This window comes from Myotis lucifugus, unplaced genomic scaffold (assembly GCF_000147115.1).
Source record: "Myotis lucifugus unplaced genomic scaffold, Myoluc2.0 scaffold_3, whole genome shotgun sequence".
NCBI lineage: Eukaryota > Metazoa > Chordata > Mammalia > Chiroptera > Vespertilionidae > Myotis > Myotis lucifugus.
In genome coordinates this window covers 24,196,943-24,216,830 of record NW_005871051.1, presented here as the reverse complement: position 1 = coordinate 24,216,830, position 19,888 = coordinate 24,196,943, and the positions used below count along the sequence as shown (strand labels likewise).

The 19,888-nt window shown below is 39.0% G+C and overlaps 1 protein-coding gene across 1 annotated transcript in view; it reads right to left on the bottom strand.

Annotated features, from left to right (window-relative positions):
* The window catches only part of COL4A3 (collagen type IV alpha 3 chain), a 120,528-nt gene that overhangs the window by 64,421 nt on the left and 36,219 nt on the right, over positions 1 to 19,888 (bottom strand). The gene's annotated exons all lie outside the window — the stretch shown is intronic.

The following is a 19,888-nucleotide window of genomic DNA, read 5'->3' as shown; positions in this document are numbered from 1 at the left end:
CAAAGAGAGATAATTTCATCTAGTGGATTTAAAATTTGTTTTGATACACATTCTATGGTTACATATTTATCTTTCTTTTTTGGGTTAATATTAACTTAAAATGTGTTCTCTTCCCTTACACTGCCCCCAACCCCTCAAAAAAAATTAACTGACAGCAGAGGCTGGGCAAGGGTAGGAGATGTGCTGACTGGGAAGAAAATTTTTAAAAAATTGCCTCAGGTAGTCCCAAAGTCCCAAAGTTGTGCAATCAAAATAAAAATATGCAAACAAAAAATCTTTAATTGAACATATTTCCTGAATATAGGGCAGTAGACTATGCTGTCATTCAAAAGAGGGAGTACATAGCAATTTCAGACATTCTTCATGTATCCTCACCACATTTTCATACTAGTACATCATAATCTATATGAATAGAGAGCAACTGATTGAAAAGAAAAGTCTGTATTTTCCCCAAGGTTTGGATAGTTGGTATTTTTTTTACCAGAGAGGAAGGGAAAGGGATATAGAGATAGAAACATCAATGTGGAGAGAGAGAGTCATTGATCAACTGCCTCCTGCACACCCCACACTAGGGATCGAGCCCATAATCTGGGCATGTGCCCCGACCAGGAATCAAACAGTGACCTCCTGGTTCATAGATTGCTTAGCCAAAAGATACAGCAGCTATATATATAATCCTCACCTGGATATATACTTTTTATTGATTTTAGAGAGAGAGGAACAGAGAGGGAGAAAGAGAAAGAGACATTGATGTGAGAAACTTTAGTCAGTTGCTTCCTGCACAATCCCTAACAGGGCATCGAACCTGAATCCTGATGTGCCCCCTGATCAGGAATAGAGACCCGTGATTTTCAGAGTAAGTAACAACACTCTAACCATGACTTTCAGAGTAAGTAATAACACTCTAACCAGCCAGGGCACAGTGACCATATTTTTATTTTCATTAATTTTAATTCACGTTTTTGGGCCCATTTGTGAAGTGCTATGAATATATTAATGAGCTAAAACCCATTAATTACTATTTAATTGCTAAATCCATTAAAAACCAGTCTGGCCAAATGCCAATACTAAGAAGGCATAACTAATGGATATTTCTTAAGCAATATTTTTATTATTTTTCCTCTTCAAACAATAAAATACCTTTTAGTTTCCATCACGAAGAAATCATTTGTCTTGAACTGAAAGCTCGTAATAATGTTCTTATGTGCTAACCATTAACACATCAGGAAGTGACCAAGGTTATGGTGATGTTTTAGCACTTTTGCATATTTAACAGTTAAACTTGTGAAACTCATTCTTTTAACAGTCACATTCATTTTTTATGACAATAACCTTACTTTGAATGCAAAATAAACATTGATAGTGGAGAATTTTAAGAGGTTTTGAAATTCCAGAAATCACAGGTTTTTCATTTAAAAGCATCATGTACCACTGGGGTCTCAAACCAATATTTTATTAAGCAAATAAATTGTTTGTGTGCTCATGTAGGTCAAGTCTACAAAGGAGCTATCCCCAGGTTTCCAGCTACCTACCTTTTGAGCTCGGCGTGTCAGCATTTTGAAAAACCCTAACTTAACTCTGGTGCTGTGTCACATATAGAAATTTTTTGATATTTGCAACCATAGTAAAACAAAGATTTATATTTTTGATATTTATTTTATATATTTAAATGCCATTTAACAAAGAAAAATCAACCAAAAAAATGAGTTCGCGTGTCACCTTTGATACGCGTGTCATAGGTTCGCCATCACTGTACTAGAGCTTTGGACAAATTACTTAATCCTTCCAAGCTACCTCATCTGTAAAAGAAGATGCTAAGCTCTGTCTCAAGGTGTTTTTTTGTGAAAAGGACTTGAGGTGCTGCCATAAGGCTCTGCAGAGCCAGTGCCCTGCACTGAGTATAATAGTCAATGGAGACTACCCTTCTCTCTTGTTCTGCTGCAATATCCTATGCCAAAGGACAGACATGCTACTGTGCAACCCTTCCTTCTGTCAGGCGGAACTAGCCGTGGTCTTCCCAGAATTTCCTCCTGAAGGGGGTTGGCTAGTGCCAGAGAGCTGGTCTTCATTCTAAGACCAATGGTAAGCAAACTGAGAAGTATTTTGGTTCAACTACAACTGCGTTAACTACAGACATTAATAGTACTCTTAGAATAGATTAAATATATTAGTCAATTAAGTAAATATTATGTGTATATGAGCACACACACACTTTGTTTGCTTAATATAATATTGGATTGAGACTCCAACAGTGCGTGATGTTTATAAATGAAAAGTGCCAATCAAATATATTTTACAAAGGCAGCAGGCAATTCCAGAAATGCTGGTCAGTTGTCTCTTGCACTTTTCTCTTTGTCTCAATTCCTGTTGTGCTCATGAAGGCCCATATATTGCCTGCAGGTCCATATGGCAGAGGGGTTAAGAGGAGACATCCTGGGCCTGAATCCCAGCTCTGCCAAGTCACCTGTGTGACTCTATGTGATCTCTAGTGCCTCAGTTTCTGCATCTGTGAAATGGGGTCAAATGGGTTAACACTGTTAAAGTACTTAGACAAGTACATAAGATGTGTACTGGAACAGACTCAGCCCAGAGATGGCACCATCGGGATCTGCCAATAAACCTTGGTAAACTCACCCTTCTCTTCCTAATTACATCTTTACTGTCTTGTCACTTCTTTACAAATTTATTGTTTCTCTGTCCAAAAGATCTCAAAGCTCCCTGCTCTGGTCACTTCTTAGTGTCTTCATTCTCTTGTGAAGGCTCCCACACACATGCAAAAATTTAATTAAAAAATGTGTGTGCTTTTCTCCTGTTAATCTGACTGTCGCTTTAATTTTCAGGTCAGCCAGGGACCCTAAGAGGATCGAGGAAAACTCTTTCCTCCCCCACAGCTGTTTCTGTGGGCTACCAACAGTGTGGGCTTTTACTAACTTATTAACTTAATATTGCTATTTTTAAATGCTCATGAGTTGAGGTTTATTATGTTTACTAGACTGCAGGTAGGAGCTGTGTCTGGCAGGCAGTAAAAAATTATCTTTTTATTCCTAAAACGAATAAAGGATCTAATTATGCACACACGTTTGTTTGTTTGTTTGTTTATAAATAGGCCAGAAACTAATTTTTGAATAATTTCAGATATTCCCTCTTTCTACTCTCAGAACAGCCCGTGACTAGTTTACACGCATTCTGCTGCCCTCTGTTCAATCTCTCCTCCCCCACGCCCAGCCCAGCCCAGCCCAGCCCAGCCCAGCCTGGGTTAGCATAAGGGGAAGTTGGCAACATTCAAAGTTGGTTCACACTCTACTTAGCAGGCCTGTTGATTTTGCAATATATTTATTGACCCTCTGCCCAGCCAATAGCCAGAGGCAAAAGTTTTTGTGTGTGAAAAGCATCAACCATGTGCGGGCAGCTGTGCCAGACAGAGTCCATGGGCTGTTCTTTGCCCTTCCACCCATATCTGCCTTAAATAATTGCCCCTGAGCCTTGACAACACGCCCTCCAGTAAAGAGGGGTGCCATCCTTGTGCTGCTTTTTCAGTGGCCCCCTTCTTCCCCATCCTGAGCCCCTGTCCCCATACTTGGATATCACAGAAATCTCTCTGCAACTGCCACTTCCTATCTTTCAACTGCTGTCCAGAGAAACACCCCCCAGTCTAGACATCTAACCCAGCTGCCTATTTGTGATTTTCTGGATGACAGCAAGCATACAGATCATTGGCGCTGACTCAGAGGTCCCTGTTACATTTGGGAATGAACAATACGTTCAGGGAGTTTTACACATCTTTCATAATGCAGTGAGTGATATTTAAGTCTATAATCAGCCAAAGTTAGTGGGGCTGTTAGTTGTTTATTTCTTGCCCTGATCAGTACCAAAATGATAGCGATAGTTAACATTTTCGGAGCACTGACTGAGCATCACCCATAAGACAAGACCACCTTTTCAAATGGAAATCTTATTTAGATTCTAGAAAAGACTCTGATGTCACATGATTTGAAAATATGGACACTGCTTGAGTAGCCATATTATTCTGCATGCTAAGCAGAAGAAACAGGCTCACTTATGTATGGAAGAGTTAAGCTAGAAAGAGAGTTGATTAAATACCTTTATTTGTGTCTGTTCCTTTTGAAAACCAGAATAAGATGATGGATAAAAAATAAAGAATAAAAAATGTATCAACCCAAAGATAAGGAAAACAGGTGAGAAGACTAAAATAGATAAAAAGTGCCAATTAACTTTTGGAAGATGGATGGCGATTGGAAGCTTTGTTATTGCTTTGGCACATTTTCTTTGTTCCAATAAAAGTAAGATATAAAAAGAGAAAATAGAAAATAAATAGATTCAAAAACAAGATAAGTGTTTCTGGGGAGCAAAATGCAATGGCAACAGAAAGCAGTGGGAGGGCTGATGCCTGAGAAGCTGGTCTAAGTCTGGCAGCCTACTGTGATACCTGGAGTTTGGTTACTGTACAAAATGGGGAGCAGGAGCCAAGAGACACCATTTAATACTATAGTTGACCTTTAATGCAGGTGTTAGGGGCACTGACCCCTGTGCAATCAGAAATCTGCATATAACTTTTGACTCCCCCCAAACTTAACTACTAATGGTCTTCTGCTAAGCAAAAGCCATACTGATAACATAGAAGTCAATTAACATATATTTTGTAGCCCTAGCCGGTTTGGCTCACTGTATAGAGCGGCGGGCTGGGGACTGAAGAGTCCCAGGTTCCATTCTGTTCAAGGGCATGTACCTTGGTTGCAGGCACATCCCCAGTAGGGGGTGTGCAGGAGGCAGCTGATCGATGCTTCTCTCTCATTGATGTTTCCAACTCTCTATCCCTCTCCCTTCCTCTTTGTAAAAAATCAATAAAATATATTTAAAAAACAACAACAACATATATTTTGTATGTTGTATGTATAACATACTGTATTCTCACAATAAATTAAGCTAAAGAAAATATCATTAAAGAAACACCAATTAGAAAGGATATATGCATCCCTATGTTCATAGCAGCACAATTCACCATAGCTAAGATTTGGAAACAGCCTAAGTGCCCATCAGTAGATTAAAAAACTGTGGTACATCTACACAATAGAATACTATACTGTGGTAAAAAAGAAGGAGTTCTTACCATTTGCAACAGCATGGATGGAACTGGAGAACATTATGCTAAGTGAAATAAGCCAGTCAGAGAAAGATAAATATCACATGATCTCACTCATTTATGGAATATAATGAACAACATAAACTGATGAACAAAAATAGATCCAGAGACAGAGAAGCATCGATCAGACCGTCAAACCTCAGAGGGAAGGTAGGGGAGGGTGGGGGTAAAGGGGAGAGATCAACCAAAGGACTTATATGCAAGCATATAGGTCTAACCAATGGACACAGACAACAGGGGGTGAGGGCATGATTGGGGGGGATGGGGGGTAACATGGGGATAAGGACACATGTAATAACTTAATCAATAAAACATTTAAAAAAGAAAATGTCATTAAGAACATTATAAAGAAGAGAAAATATATTTACAGTATTTATTGAAAAAAAATCCATGTATAAATGGACCTGTGCAGTTAAACTCATGTTGTTCAAGGGTCAACTATATTTGGATTGGGGTCATGGAAGAGTCCCAACTGAGGCAGCTCCAAAAAGGGGGGCACAGGCAAAGGAGGAAGAGAAAGGAAACAACCAAAGTTGAAATACAGAGCTGTGGTAGTCAGCCTCTGAGGTGCTCCCCATAATCCCTTGTTTTGGGGTCCATGCCTTTGTATAGTCTCCTCCCACACTGGATCAGGGTTGGTCTGTATGACCAATAGAATAGGGCATTCGTGATGCTATGTCACTTCTGAGACTAAGTCATAAAAAGACATTGTGATGTCCGTTTTCTCTCTTGGATTACTTGTTCTGAGGAAGCTAACTGCATGTCAAGTCAAGGCCTTGTGAAGAGGCCAAAGTCTTGAGGAGTTGAGCCCCCTGATAACAGTCCTGCAAATGAGCTATCTTGCAAGTTAACCTTCCAACCCTATCAAGCCTTAGGTGACCACTGCCCCAACCTTCAGCTTGACTGCAGCCCCTTGAGAGACCTTGAGACAGCACCACCCAGCTAAGCTGCTCCCAGATCCCTGACCCTCAGAAAATGTATGAGGTAATACTAGTAAGTGTTTGCTGCTTTCAACTGCAAAATTTTGGGACAATTTTTTAGGCAGTAATAAATAATACAGGGGTCTACCTAAAATTAAAAATTTGATGAAAATGATGAAAGAGAAATTCAGGAGATTTTCCCAGAAAATAAAACAAAAGGAAAAGAGATAAACAATCAGGAAAAAAAGCTAAGAAGGTTTAGGGATCAGTCCAGGATGCCCAGTGTCTGACCAACAGGAGTTTCTGAAAAACAACAGAGAGAGAGAAGAAAGGATAAAATTATCAAAGAAATAATAAATGAAAACATTTTTGAAAGTAAAAATGTCAAATGTTCAGATGAACAGAGTCCACTAAATGTCATCCTCTCATAAGTGCAGGCACCTGGGGCACGTTATCACAACATTCCAGAACCCTGGAGACAAAGATCCTAGAAGTAAGTAACAAAGTAGTGTCACATATAAAAGTAGTGTAATCAACATGGCCTTGGATGTGTCAAGTGTAATAATACCACAGGGAGATATGGCAGGAGGCCTTTAGAATTCTAAGGGAAATGGATCTTCAACTCAGACTTTATGCACCAACTGATCCAGTGTTTGAGGAAACACAGACATTTTCAGATATGTAATGAATCAAAGATATTACCTTACAGGCACCCATTCATAGAAAACCACTGGAGGATGTGCTCCACCAAAAGGGGAATTGGCCAAGAAAGGGAAGGACATGGTGTCCAGGAGAGACTCTAACTCGGGAAGTCTGTCTCAGGAGGACTGATACAGCTGACTCTGATTGGAGCCACGGTGTGGGGGCCGCCCCAGGACACCAAGAAAACAAGAAAATAGTCTGATGGGTGTGACAGTAGAAAATTTAAAACTTCCGGAAAAACAGAAGTTTGTCTGGGAAACTCTACAAACATAAGAAGTAGTGGCTGCAGCCCCGGTGAGGCTGAGACGGCCCTGTTGAGGTTGAGACGGCCCCAGTGAGGTCAAGACGGCCCTGGTGGGGTCGAAACGGCCCCAGTGAGGTTGAAATGGCCCCCGTGAGGCTGGGACAGCCCCTGTGAGGCTGAAACGGCCCCTGTGAGGTGGGGACGGCCCCTGTGAGACTGAGATGGCCCCTGTGAGACTGAGACGGCCCCTGAGAAGCTGAGAAAAATATCACATGAACTCACTCATTTATGGATAATAAGAAACATTATAGACTGATGAACAAAAATGGATACAGAGGCAGAGCAGCATTGAGCAGAATGTCAAACTACTGTGGGAACCCTGGGGAGGGTTGGGGGGAGTAGGAGATCAACCGAAAGACTTATATGCATGCATATGAGAATAACTGATGGACACAAGACACTGGGGGGTGGGGGAAGCCGGGGGAATGTCAAGGGGGAGAAAAAAGGAGACATGTGTAATACTCTTTGTAATACTTTAAGAAATAAAAAAAAATGAAAAAAAAAGAAGTAGTGGCTGAGCAGTGAACAAATTTTCATAAACACACACTAATGATTTAACAAAAGTTAGGATATGAGCATGTTGGAAAGGTTTGAGAAAAAGGAGGGCAGTGGATCATGGAAAAGTCCTCAGCTATCAGAAGGCAAGTCAGTCAATAATACTAAATTGGGAAATTGGGAAATAGCTTTATAAGCCTGTTTTTTTTGTTTTTTCAGAAATATAGAGGTCAATAATGGAAGAAACAGCTACAGGAGTTGAAAGTGGTTGCCTCTGTGGAGAGGAAGTTGGGAGAATGCAGCCAGGAGAGGAACTTTGTTTTTGTTCTAAGTCTTTAATGGTGCATGTATTTTATCATTACTTTTAGTATTTTATAGTATTTATTTTTATTTTTATTACTATCTGTCTACTTTACTTCACTAAAAATGAACAAGAAAAAATAAAGTTCATTTAGAACAACAAAAAAGAAAGTTCAACAAAAAAGAAGCAGAAAATTTCCTCTTATTTTACATTTAAAGTCCTACAATCTATTATTTTCTCAAGTTCATCTGAAGTGACGCTTTCCTCCAATTTGGAAAACTACCAATTTCCTGTGGACTTCCTGGTAGAAAAAAGTGCCGTGAGAATAAACATAGGAAAATTTTAAAGAAAAGATTCAGGCAGTTGATGAGAAAAACCTTACGCTGACAATTCTTTGCAGACCAAGGTAAAGCCCAGAGGTTGCCTGACCTCTCACTTGCTATGCACTCTTCTGATGTCGTAACTCAGAGAACATGAAGACTGCAAGAGGCCTTAGGGTTCATCTGTCTTATACTGATTCTGAGGTGGGTCCAGATTTTATGAGGAGCCCAAAACTTCTCATTTGCCCTTGGGCAGATGAGCTGCCTACAGCTTGGTGAGACTGTGCAGATGTAAAAGCGGAGCCTCGCTGCATGTTAGCTCTCCTGCACAGAGCTTTGGCAGATTGGAGAACCAGGGCCCGATAAGTCTGGGAGCTTTGTCTCAGGGGCGATCACTTTAGAGGAGAATAATATTTGTGGCTGAATTGGGCTATGACACAATTCCTGGCTGGGGTTGGTCACCACTATGAAACTATCTTCTCCCTTAGAAGGAGAGGACCGTAGGTGCTGTCCAGTTCATGCTGATTGGGACTGGACATAAGCCAGTAAATCACTAATATAACTCTAAAGAATAAGAAGGCAATCTGATACCCTGAATTTGCTTTTTCAAATGTATGATAGAAATGTTTGGGATGTTTTTGCTGCATTTGTTAGGATTAACACACTTCTTTGATGACACCAGTTCAAATCAGATTGTAATTAAGTAACATCTCCCTCTTTAGTTTCATGGCATTCTAATAGAAATAGAGGTTCTCAATATTTAGTATCCATGAATTACAAGAAGCCCCTAGTGATCTTACTTTTTCCAGGAGCCCATGTCCAGGGAGTAGCTCTGAGGACCTAGAACCTGCATTTGAAAAGAAGATTGAGAATCTCCTTTGCATATCAAGCATTAATCAGGAACTAAGACTCCTCTAGAAAACTATTGTCCTAACTTCTGTGGTACAGTGAGAATAAATACAGAAGAGAAAAAACACAATTTACAATTTGTGAAATAAAAAAACAATTTACTATTAAAAATAGAGGATAGCTGGGATTAATTATCAACCCCAAGTAAAGTCCCCATTATGCCCCTTCTCTGATTAAAATCATTTCTTCATTCCCTATGGCCAGCAGTGTCAAGTCTAAACTCATCAGCGTGGTGTAAGAGGCTTTCTGTATTCTGGTCCTCACTACTGACCCCGCCTCAGAGGCCACTGGTCACCCCAAGCGCTCTTTCACATTCCTGTGCTTTTCCATGCGGCCCTTCTCTGGCCTGAATGCCCACTGCTCATTCCCCTTGCTCAGCTTGTCTAAGTCCTGCCCCTCTTGGAGCAGTTCAAAGGTTACCTCTTTCTGGAAGACCACTTTTCTAATCCCACAAGTAGTTAGTTGCTTTCTCATCTGTTTTGTGCTAAGTGCTCTTACAACATATCCAATTGCATTGTAATTATTTGTTGACATGCAATTTTCTCCAAGACCTGACAAAGGACAGCTCGTGGAGTGGGGGGAAGGGGAGCAGTTCTCCCAGGTGGAAACTGTTCCCATAGGTGTGTCACATGACTTAATGGGCCTTCAGGGGTGGAGGGGTCCATATACATGGAAAGGTATAAAGAGTAATAGAACATATACCCCTGCATTTATCACCCAGGGTAGGAAAAAGCACATTACAAATACAGTGCAAGTCTTTAGTGTTGTCTCTCAATCTTCAGTTAAATTTGTTCTATAAAACTGCCTTATTCTGGCCCTGGCCGGTGTCGCTCAGTTTGTTGGGCATCATCTGTTCACCAAAAGGTTGCTAGTTAGATGCCCTGTCAGGGCACATGCCCTGGTTGCAGGCTTGATCCCTGGTAGGGGGCATGGAAAGTGGCAGCCCATCGATGTAATGCTCCCACATGGATGTTTCTCTCTCTCTCCTTCTCTCTTCCTTTCTCTCTAAAAGTCAATAAAAATATTGAAGAAAAAAAAGCTGCCTTATTCTGGGGAAACTGAACAAGCTGCACTCTGTCCTGCTCTGGTCCAGGCAGGGACGAATCCTGTGGAAACTGAAATGTTGGTGAGATTCAGTCTTCAGCAAGTACAGGAAATCAGAAAGAAATACTCCAGGGAAGCTACATAAATCATCAGCAGAATTTGGATTTCCCATGGATTTGAGATGGCACTCAAAGAATTTCAAGTCATTTTAAACCACAAAGGACAGGGTATTCCCAGATAGCACTGGGGCTACAATTATAAAAAGGAGATGCTCAGTAAATGCCACGCATATGAAAAGATAGATTACATGGTACTACATGCATAAAGTTGGTGGTAGGTGTAATTTACACAATGATGTAAGACATATGATTGTTATTGAAGCAGCAAAAGGTTAACACTGAAACTGGGCAAATGCCAAGTACCATGCAATGCTTCATGACACTGAAAACAGATTACAGAGAGATAAGCATATACATACAATGATGACAGCTGGAGTGAGACATCATACAAGAATAAATAGGAAAATGTAAGCTATGTCTCTGGAAAAACAAACATTTGGATACTTTAGACATTTTGATGATTGACTGAATTGTTCTTCTCATGCAGGTGACTAATACCAAGTAAACAAAATTTTAGGAGTAGACAAACGAGAAAGCCATGGGTGAATTCACCAGAGTCCTTGGGATTAGCAGTGGGAGGAAAAACCCACCAGCGGGCAGAGTGTATTAGTATAAATGGGAATGACACTAAGATAAGAGCAGACACATGAGCTGGACAGCACAGTAAGTGTTTTGAAAAGACAAAGATGAAAGAGGAATAATGAGTCAGAAGACAGAGGTTTCATCCTATGCTATTTCTTAGATGGGAAGATGAGCCTGCTCAATGGTGATATGTTTTGTAAAAATACAAAAGGATATGAGAAATGGAATTATTATTAATTCTTAATTTAGAACAAATTCTTAATTTTAGAATAAAAAATATATGTAGACAAAAATATGCTAATTTAGAATGCAAAGCAATTGAAATTCAGGTCTAAATTTTAAGCATTTTTGGAGCTCTCCGAGATGATTATATTTGCACACTTTCCTAATATTTGCTTTGCTTCTCTCTTAATATTGAAAATATTATTTAGTCGTTGCTAAATAGGGTTTGATTGTTCAGCTTGGATCCACAGAGCGGGCACGTAGATAGCCTGCTTCACTGTTAGTTTAGGAGGGAAGCTATAGAAAGAACAACAAAAGCACATTTAAATTAGTTTCTTAAGACAGAGATGTAATCAGTATCATGTTCTAATTTAAGAAAATGCAGTGTTTTTCATATCTTCTTTATTTTGGTAATCCTATAGATTTTATTTATTTTCAACTTATTATTTTATTTTTCCATCACCATTTATCCTCTCTAAGCCCTCTTCTACCTCCATCCCCACCCCCCACAATCACTACACTGTCATGACATCTTTTTAAAATCTGTGATTGCATTTTAGAAACCATAAAAGGGGGTTTAGCTATTCTGGAAAGTTTGAATTCAACATGATTACATATACTATATATACTGAGTGACCAGATTATTATGACCACCCCATCAGTACTGCGTTGGGCCACCTTTTGCCTTCAGTACTGCGGCGATTCTTCTTGGCATTGACTCCACGAGATGTTGAAAGGTGATGTGAGGAATCTGACACCAGGCCTGATGAATAGCACTGTCCAGTTCTGTGAGATTTGATGGTTGTGGAACCAGCTCCCTGATGGCTCCTTTAACTTAGTCCCACAAATGCTCAATTGGATTGAGATCTGGTTATTGTGGGGACCACCTAAGCAAGGTAAAGTCTCCCTCATGTTCTTGAAACCACTCCTGCACAATACGAGCACCGTGGCATGGCACATTGTCTTGTTGGAAGAAGCCATCTCCATTGGGATACGCCATCAACATGATAGGATGAACTTGATCAGCAACGATACTTAGGTATGTTGTGCTATTCAGACGTTGTTCCACACGAATTAAAGGGCCCAAATCATGCCAGGAAAACATGCCCCAAACCATAACACTGCCCCCACCAGCTTGAAGGGTTGTACTCATGCATGTGGGGTGCATGCTTTCATGCTGTTTCTGCCAAATTCTCACTCTGCCATCTGCATGATACAACTGGAGACGTGATTCATCAGACCACATGACTTTTTTCCAATGCTCGACTGTCCAATCCTTGTGTTCCTGTGCGAATTGGAGACGTGTTATCTTGGTAACTGCAGACAGCAAAGGTGTTCAAACAGGCCTTCAGCTTCCATATCCCATACTATGTAGTGTACGGCTAATTTGCCTACAAACGTCAGGTGGTCATAATAACCTGGCCACTCATAATAACATATATTCTATGTTCAAAGGCTGTTAAATCATGTTGTTTACCCATATCTTCAGGAAAAAATCACTTCTACTGTCGTGGTAAACAACCTGCTTCCCTATTTATAATGGTCTGGCCCTCTAGCAACTTTAGCATGAAATTATAGCTAATTTGCCTACAAACGTCAAGTGATCATAATAATCTGGCCACTCAGTGTATATGCAGACCTGTCACAGTCCTTTAATAAGACTGGCAGTCAGGGCTAATGAGAGCAGCAGTGTTATGGGCTGTGCTACAAGTGATTAGACAATGTTGATAATCCGTCAAGTTCAGGTATTTCAAGACACTAACTCTGGGAGTTCCCTTGTGCAGTTGAATGGTGAGTGTGAATATCGCAGCAATGCTCATAGTGTCCTCGGCCCTCCAGCAAGCATGGTCTTGTTTGCAGAAACATTCTGCAAGGTGGAACCAGCAAAGCCAGGAATGCCCAAAATGATATTTAACTTTCAGGCCTCCACATTTTAATATTTTCTCTAAAAAAAAAAAAGCTTAGGTCTCATCAGATGGTGTTCAGGACTCTATATGAACACATTTTTCTTGCACAGTTACCTCTACTATTGAATTCAGTTGCTGAAACCACAAATTTCATTTCTGAATCTTCGCATGGCAAACTGTTAGATGACACATTGATAATTCTCACTATTTACAGCTTCCCTGGAAAAATGCAGAAAGACCCCTAAGTTAACCCTCGTACAGTGATGATATACCCAAACATTTTTTTTTCTGTCTGATATCAGCTTTTTCTAAAGCCCAAATCTATCAACTGGTTATTGGCACAAACATCCAAATAAAACAGGGGTATAGCTACGAAAGCATTGTGGCTAAAATCAAGACAAGCTATTGCAAATGTTTAAAAATAGCAAATATGCATTCAGAATGCACACACCTGCTATTTAATGAAGAACAACTTACAAACTGCTTAGAAAAGGAGCAAAATGAGACTTATTAAAAGAGTCTCATTTGGATCCAGGGCTGTTGGGGACACATGAAATGTTCTACAAAGTACAATTTCCAGATAACTGAAGTTTAAGCCTAAAAGTGCCCAAACTTTGCTCATCTGTCATTATAGTATCCACTCCTCGGTCTTTGTAAATAGGTTGTAAGGGACATAATCCTCCATTTCTGAATACCGTTGCTGTCACTGTCAATATGTTTGCACCCTAATGGATTCTTGGCACATACTGATGATTAAGAAATATTTGTCGAGTGATGTTATTGCTTGTATAGCGATACTTGCATCGATAGCATTCGATTGCAGGATGGTATATGCTTGTAATTGTTAAATATGCTTTCTTTTGAGGGAGGCTTTTTTTGTGGTATTAGTATTCTGCCCTTCCTTCTTTCTATTGTTGGTTTCTTGCCCATAGCTGGCTGTACCTCTTCCCACATTTCTAATTGTTTCATATACGCTATTGATTAAGAAATCAGGTAACTAGAGTTTGGTAGAATTGCTTGTAAATTCAGAATAAAGAGACTCTGAGTAAGGTCTGAAGGCCTCAACTATATAAGTTCAAGAGCTTTGTATTATTGTCCTGGATTTTGATTATTGAGATTGCAAGGGGTGGGGGGGTTAAATAGTAAATAAATATTTCAATAAAATATAAAGTCATATCTTAAACACCTTCTTATTTTAAAAAAAACTTCTGGTTATGGTAAAATATACATAACATAAAATTCACTATCTTTACCATTTTTAAGTGTATAGTTCAGTAGTGTTAAGTACATTTGCATTAAATTATTTTCATCTTGCAAAATTGGAATTCTGTACCCATGAAATAACTCTCCTTCTCACCTCCTCTCAGCCCCTGACAATCCCCATTTTTTCTGTCTTTATGAATTGGATGACTCTAGGTGTTCCATATAATTGGACTCATTCATTGTTTGTCTTTTGTGACTGGCTTATTTCACTTAACATAATGTCCTCAAGGTTCATCCATGCTGTCACATATAAACATCCTCTTATTTGTTTTTTCATAATTAAAGTGCTAATATCAAGAGTAATACAAACATCTACCATTGAAATCCAAGGTCATGAAATACATACCTCTACATATGATGCTAGGAAAAAATGAGGGAGTATAAATCTGACCGTAAAACAAACAAGATTTCATAAGGGGTTGCTTACATACATTATGGCATGTCAATACAGCCAGGCATTGTACCTGGGAGAGAAGATATGACATTAAGGGAAGAACAAAGCTTGCTGAACAATGTGGTCATATTTTTTTATGAAACATACATGTATATACATAGAAATTCAGGAATTATATACACAGAATGGTTAAAAATGATTACGTCTGAGAGTGAGTGTATGGTGCTTTTTATATTTGACTTTTTACTTCCTTAAATTGTTTTAAACTTTTTGCACACACATTACTTCATAATCAGGAAAAATCAACAGTTTTCATTTTTTTTTAAATAAAAGGAAATGGTGATGATTATGAGGGAATGGTAGGCTATTAACATATCCACAAAAAATAAAAATAAAAATTCATTGCTGAGAAAAGTCTAAGTTTTAAGTTAGGTTTATGTTGGTTTCTCATTTCAATCCTACATTCTAAGCCAATTAAATCAACAAAAATTCTAATATAAGCCTCAGACATTCAAGAATGAATCGGTCTAAAAACAAATATTTTCAGGCACACTTTTCATTTTTGTGGAGTAGTCCTTAGGTAAGGATGTGATAAGAAAGTTCTTAAAGCAGACACCCAGACTATAAGCCCTATGAGTTTATAAAAGGCTCTTCAGAATATGGGGCACTAAATAAATGAGAAGGGGGCTAACAATACCTGTGACCACGTTTCAGGTATTATTCAAAGGACTTAGCAGTAAGTCTCAAGTTCTCCACATACAAATCTTTGAAATGTTTTTTACTTACACAGCCAGTGCCTATAATTCACAATGAACAGGTATTTGAAGAATGGAAAGCCAGTTGTATGCCCAGAGATAGTATTGGGCTATACAGTGTTTTTATAGGCTCTGGTTTAAGAAATACAAAATGAAAAAAGACACAATTCTGGATGCACTCTATAGTGATCTGGATTCAGAACAAGAAACAGAGAAAAGGTTATGATGCTGAATTGTCATAAATATGACACTTTCTTTAAAATGTACAAGAAACAAACAACATATGTCTAAATCAGAGAAGATACACATGATAAAATCCCATCATAGGAGAATTCTCTAACAGAATATTGGAAATATTAATGGCATGTCTGATATGTTCAGAACTTTAATATACTTGAGTTTAAAGATGCTCTATGAATAACTCAACATACCATTTAATTTTTAGATGAAAAAAGTATTAATTATATTAAATATATATTTTAATAACCCTGCTTTTTTTCCAGTGTGTATATAATCTGTATTTTACTAGATTATAACAAATTTTCACCTGAATTACTATTCCTAATTTTGTGATTTGGTACATAAAATTCCCTAAATCATATAGATTTTTCTCATTATGTGAAAAAATAAAATGAACTAGCCTCCAATTTAGTTAAGCCATTTTCAGAATTGACTCTCAAATTATCTATATGACATGGAGTCAGCTTCTGTCTAGGAACATCTGTTGTTGCTTCTAAAATGCAATCAGAATCTTTGTGACATTGGGCTGTAACTCTATAGTCACAAGCCTCTAATCACACAAAAGGCAGGAACAAGAGTTTACATCTCTTAGGAGTGGTTTAGAGCAGTGACAGAAATACAAGCAGAGGGCAAATCTGGTCCACCGCCTGTTCTTATCTGGCTCTTGAGCAAGAATAGTTTTACGTCTGTCTTTAGATGTAAAGACAACCAGCCTTTCCAGAAATAAGGTTGTTCAAATTGTTGAAGACATTGCCTCTTGACCCACAAAGCCTAAAGTATTTGCTGTCTGACTCTTCAGAACAAGTTTGCTAACCCTTGGCACAGACAGCAAGAAGACTTGAGTTGTTTTTCAGACTGGGTGATCTTGGACTGTTTAAGGACCCTATCTGGGTCTCCGTACTCTTATACCATATGAGATCTCTTGTAGTTTAATTCTAGTGTGTGTTTATGCTATTTAGGACATCCTTCACAAGCCTAATGTGCACAGCAGGCGGAGACTAGCACTGCAAACCTTGACTTTCTTTGGAGGAAGACAGCTGGGTCAGGATGAAAGGAAGTAATTATGGTGTTTACAAATCTCTAAATGTCAAAACAAAAAGTCTGACCAAAACAAGTTTGTTTATGAATGGCAAGGCTATTCTGAATGAGTTGAGAACCCTTTCTAGTGCAAGGGTCTTGAGTTTTCCTTTAAATGGGCTTATAGTTTCCAAACACATAAGGGCAATGTTGTTTTAGATTCTGAAACCTCTCAACTACTTTCACCAGGAACCTACAAGTTGTGGATGTTCACCCCACACTATGGACTGACATCTGAGCCCCCAGAGTGAGAGCTGAGAATGTTCTTTTAGCAGTAAGACAAGAGCAGCATGTACTGGGGATGACCAAGAGCCACAAAGAGTGAGAAGCATCATTTCAAATATAGATAGAAGTTTAGTAGGACCTTAATAGCCAAAACAGATCCAAATAAAATAACCAGGGAGGGAACGTTCCATTCTAGATTTCAGGACTTATGGAAAGCTATAATAACGAAGACACTGTGGTGTGGATGTAGAGATGGACAAACAGACTAATGGAACAACATGGAGAACTTAGAAATAGACCAGCCATATATGGAAACCTTATATAGAACAGGGTCAGCACTGCACATCCCGGGGAAAGGAGACATTGTTCAGTAAATGGTTCTGGTCCATTTGTCATCCACAGAGGAAACAATGCAAAGCTTCTCTGACTCATACCTTCCAAGGATCAGTACCAAACAGACTAAAGACTCAAATGAAAAAAAATTTTTAACTTTTAGAAGGAAATTTCAGAGTACATCTCTATGACCTTGGGGTAGGGAAGGATATCCTAGCTAATAAAAGACAAAAAGGGTAATTAACCGTACCTCCGCTACACTCCCCATTGGTTAATTAGGGCAATATGCAAATTAACTGCCAACAAAGATGGTGGTTAATTTGCATATGTAGGCACAATGATGGGAGGCGAAAGGGGAAGGACGGAAGAACAGTGATCAGAAACCCATGCAGCAGGCCAGAGCTGCGGGGGTGCTGCCCTGCCTGCGTCCCGGTGGTCGCCATGGCGATCGGAGGGAGAGAGAGCCGCATAGGGATCGGAGAGCTGGGGCGCAGGCAAGGCGGCACCCCGGCACCCCAGCACCTGACATGCAAAGGTCAGGGATGAAATGACTTTTCCCAACCACATCTGCAAATATCCTGGGGAAGGCATCATGAAGAGTTCACAACAACTGTCTTACTTGGCAAGGAAGAAAACAGTTGGCAACAGAAACAATCCCTTACATCAAAGTTAAGGTCCCTCTGAGTAAAAAAAGAATATTTCCAAAGTAAAGGAGGGAGCAGGCAAAAATAATAGGTTCTCATGACTTCCACTGAAGTTTGAGCATATGACAGAGTCAAAACGAACATACAAATTAAAACAGACAGTGGACATTCAAATGACCTGAATCAACTGTCACTGTTTGTCCCAATAGCAGCAATGCTTATGTGATAATATAGTTTAACAAACATACAAAACAAGTCACATGATAAGAGAGGTTCGGCTTCTAAAGTAAATTGAATATGTTCTTTAAAAATTCTCATGTCCTCCCCTCTGACTATAATTCTTAATTTTCCAATCAGAAAATTACCCCAGGTGATCCAGTAACATGTAGAACTCCAGTAACCTAACTTATTTAAAAAAAACAAACATCCCAACCATTTTTAAAATATTTAAATTGATATTTTAGAGTTAAAATTATAGAAGATATTTAGATCCAAATATATTTTCTGAATAGAAAATATTTCAGTTTTTGATTAAAAAAAATAAACATAAAAAAATATATAAGTGACGCATTTTCCCAAGGAACTCTGAATTAGTACCTTTCCCTCTAACTTTCTTCAAATTAAGAGAATCTATGGAGTTCCCTATACTGCACAAGTTTTAATGAAAGAAAATAAGACTTTCTAAGAGCATTAAATACATGTTTTCTTATTTACAAACATATATACTCTTCTCTCTCTCTCTCTCTCTCTCTCTCTCTCTCTCTCTCTCTCTCAAATATATTCTTACTGATTCAGAGAGGAAGGGAGAGGGAGAGAGATAGAAACATCAATGATGAGAGAGAATCATTGATCGGCTGCCTCCTACACGCCCTGTACTGGGGATCAAGCCCACAATCCGGGCATGCGGCCTGACCTGGAATCAAACTGTGACTTCCTGGTTCATAGGTCGATGCTAAACCACTGAGTCACACCGGCCGAGCTCAATTCTTATTTATAAATTCATTCCAAGGACATATACAGCTTAAAAAGCTTTGGAAGTAGTTTAAAAAAAAACTAGCTTTTAAGTAACAAGAAAACAGTTATAGAAGAAAGTTTAAATTAAAAGAAAAAAATTGTTTTAATTTATTCAAGAATGGGAACATCCTCCATGAAAATGTGTACCTTGACTGTGGATGGCTGGGTGGCCTTATCACACCTTAGGAATTCAAATGCTTTTTACAATGAAAAGAAAGAGAGTTTCATCTCATTTCTCTCCCAGGGTAGATGTCTGTCAATAGAAGGTGGACATCAATAAAAGGAGGGGCTTGCACAATCAATCCAGAAAGTCAGCAATCAATGAATAATCCAGAACCGAGTATTTATCTCCTCTGCCTCACACCCTCCCTCCCAGCCAGTGAGCAAGGTAATTACTTTCAAGTCAAACTAAGTGCCCCCCAGTCACAGTGGCCCATTGCTGACATACAAAGCATACAAATCATTCTCACTCTGGCATAAAAGTGACAACTTTCTTGGAAGAAAAGCAGATACTGTAAATTTCTCAAAGTCTTCCTGAAACATTTTTAAAGTAATTTTTACTTCTTTAGAAAAAATGCATACATGGCAAACCATCTGTAATAAAAGGCCCATTCTATAAAATTTTACCTGGTCGTACTCATATCTGCAATCATAACCACATTTACAGACAAATATATCTATACTAATAAAGAGTAATATGCTAATTTAGACTGGGAGAACCTTCCAGGAAACCTTTCCAGATGTTCTTCTGGACAAAGCCATGGTGGCAGGGCTGAGGTAAAGGCGGTTAGAGGTCCAAGAGGGGGAGGGCAGTTTTGGGTTGATTTTGTTTGTTGTTTGTTTGTGGTGTTGGTGGTTAGCTTACCAATAGGGGGTTCCTGTTTTGTGTTTATCTGTTTTATTTTTTGTTGTTTTTTTGTAAGTATGTCTGAATATTATATCTAGGGAGTGTGTTAG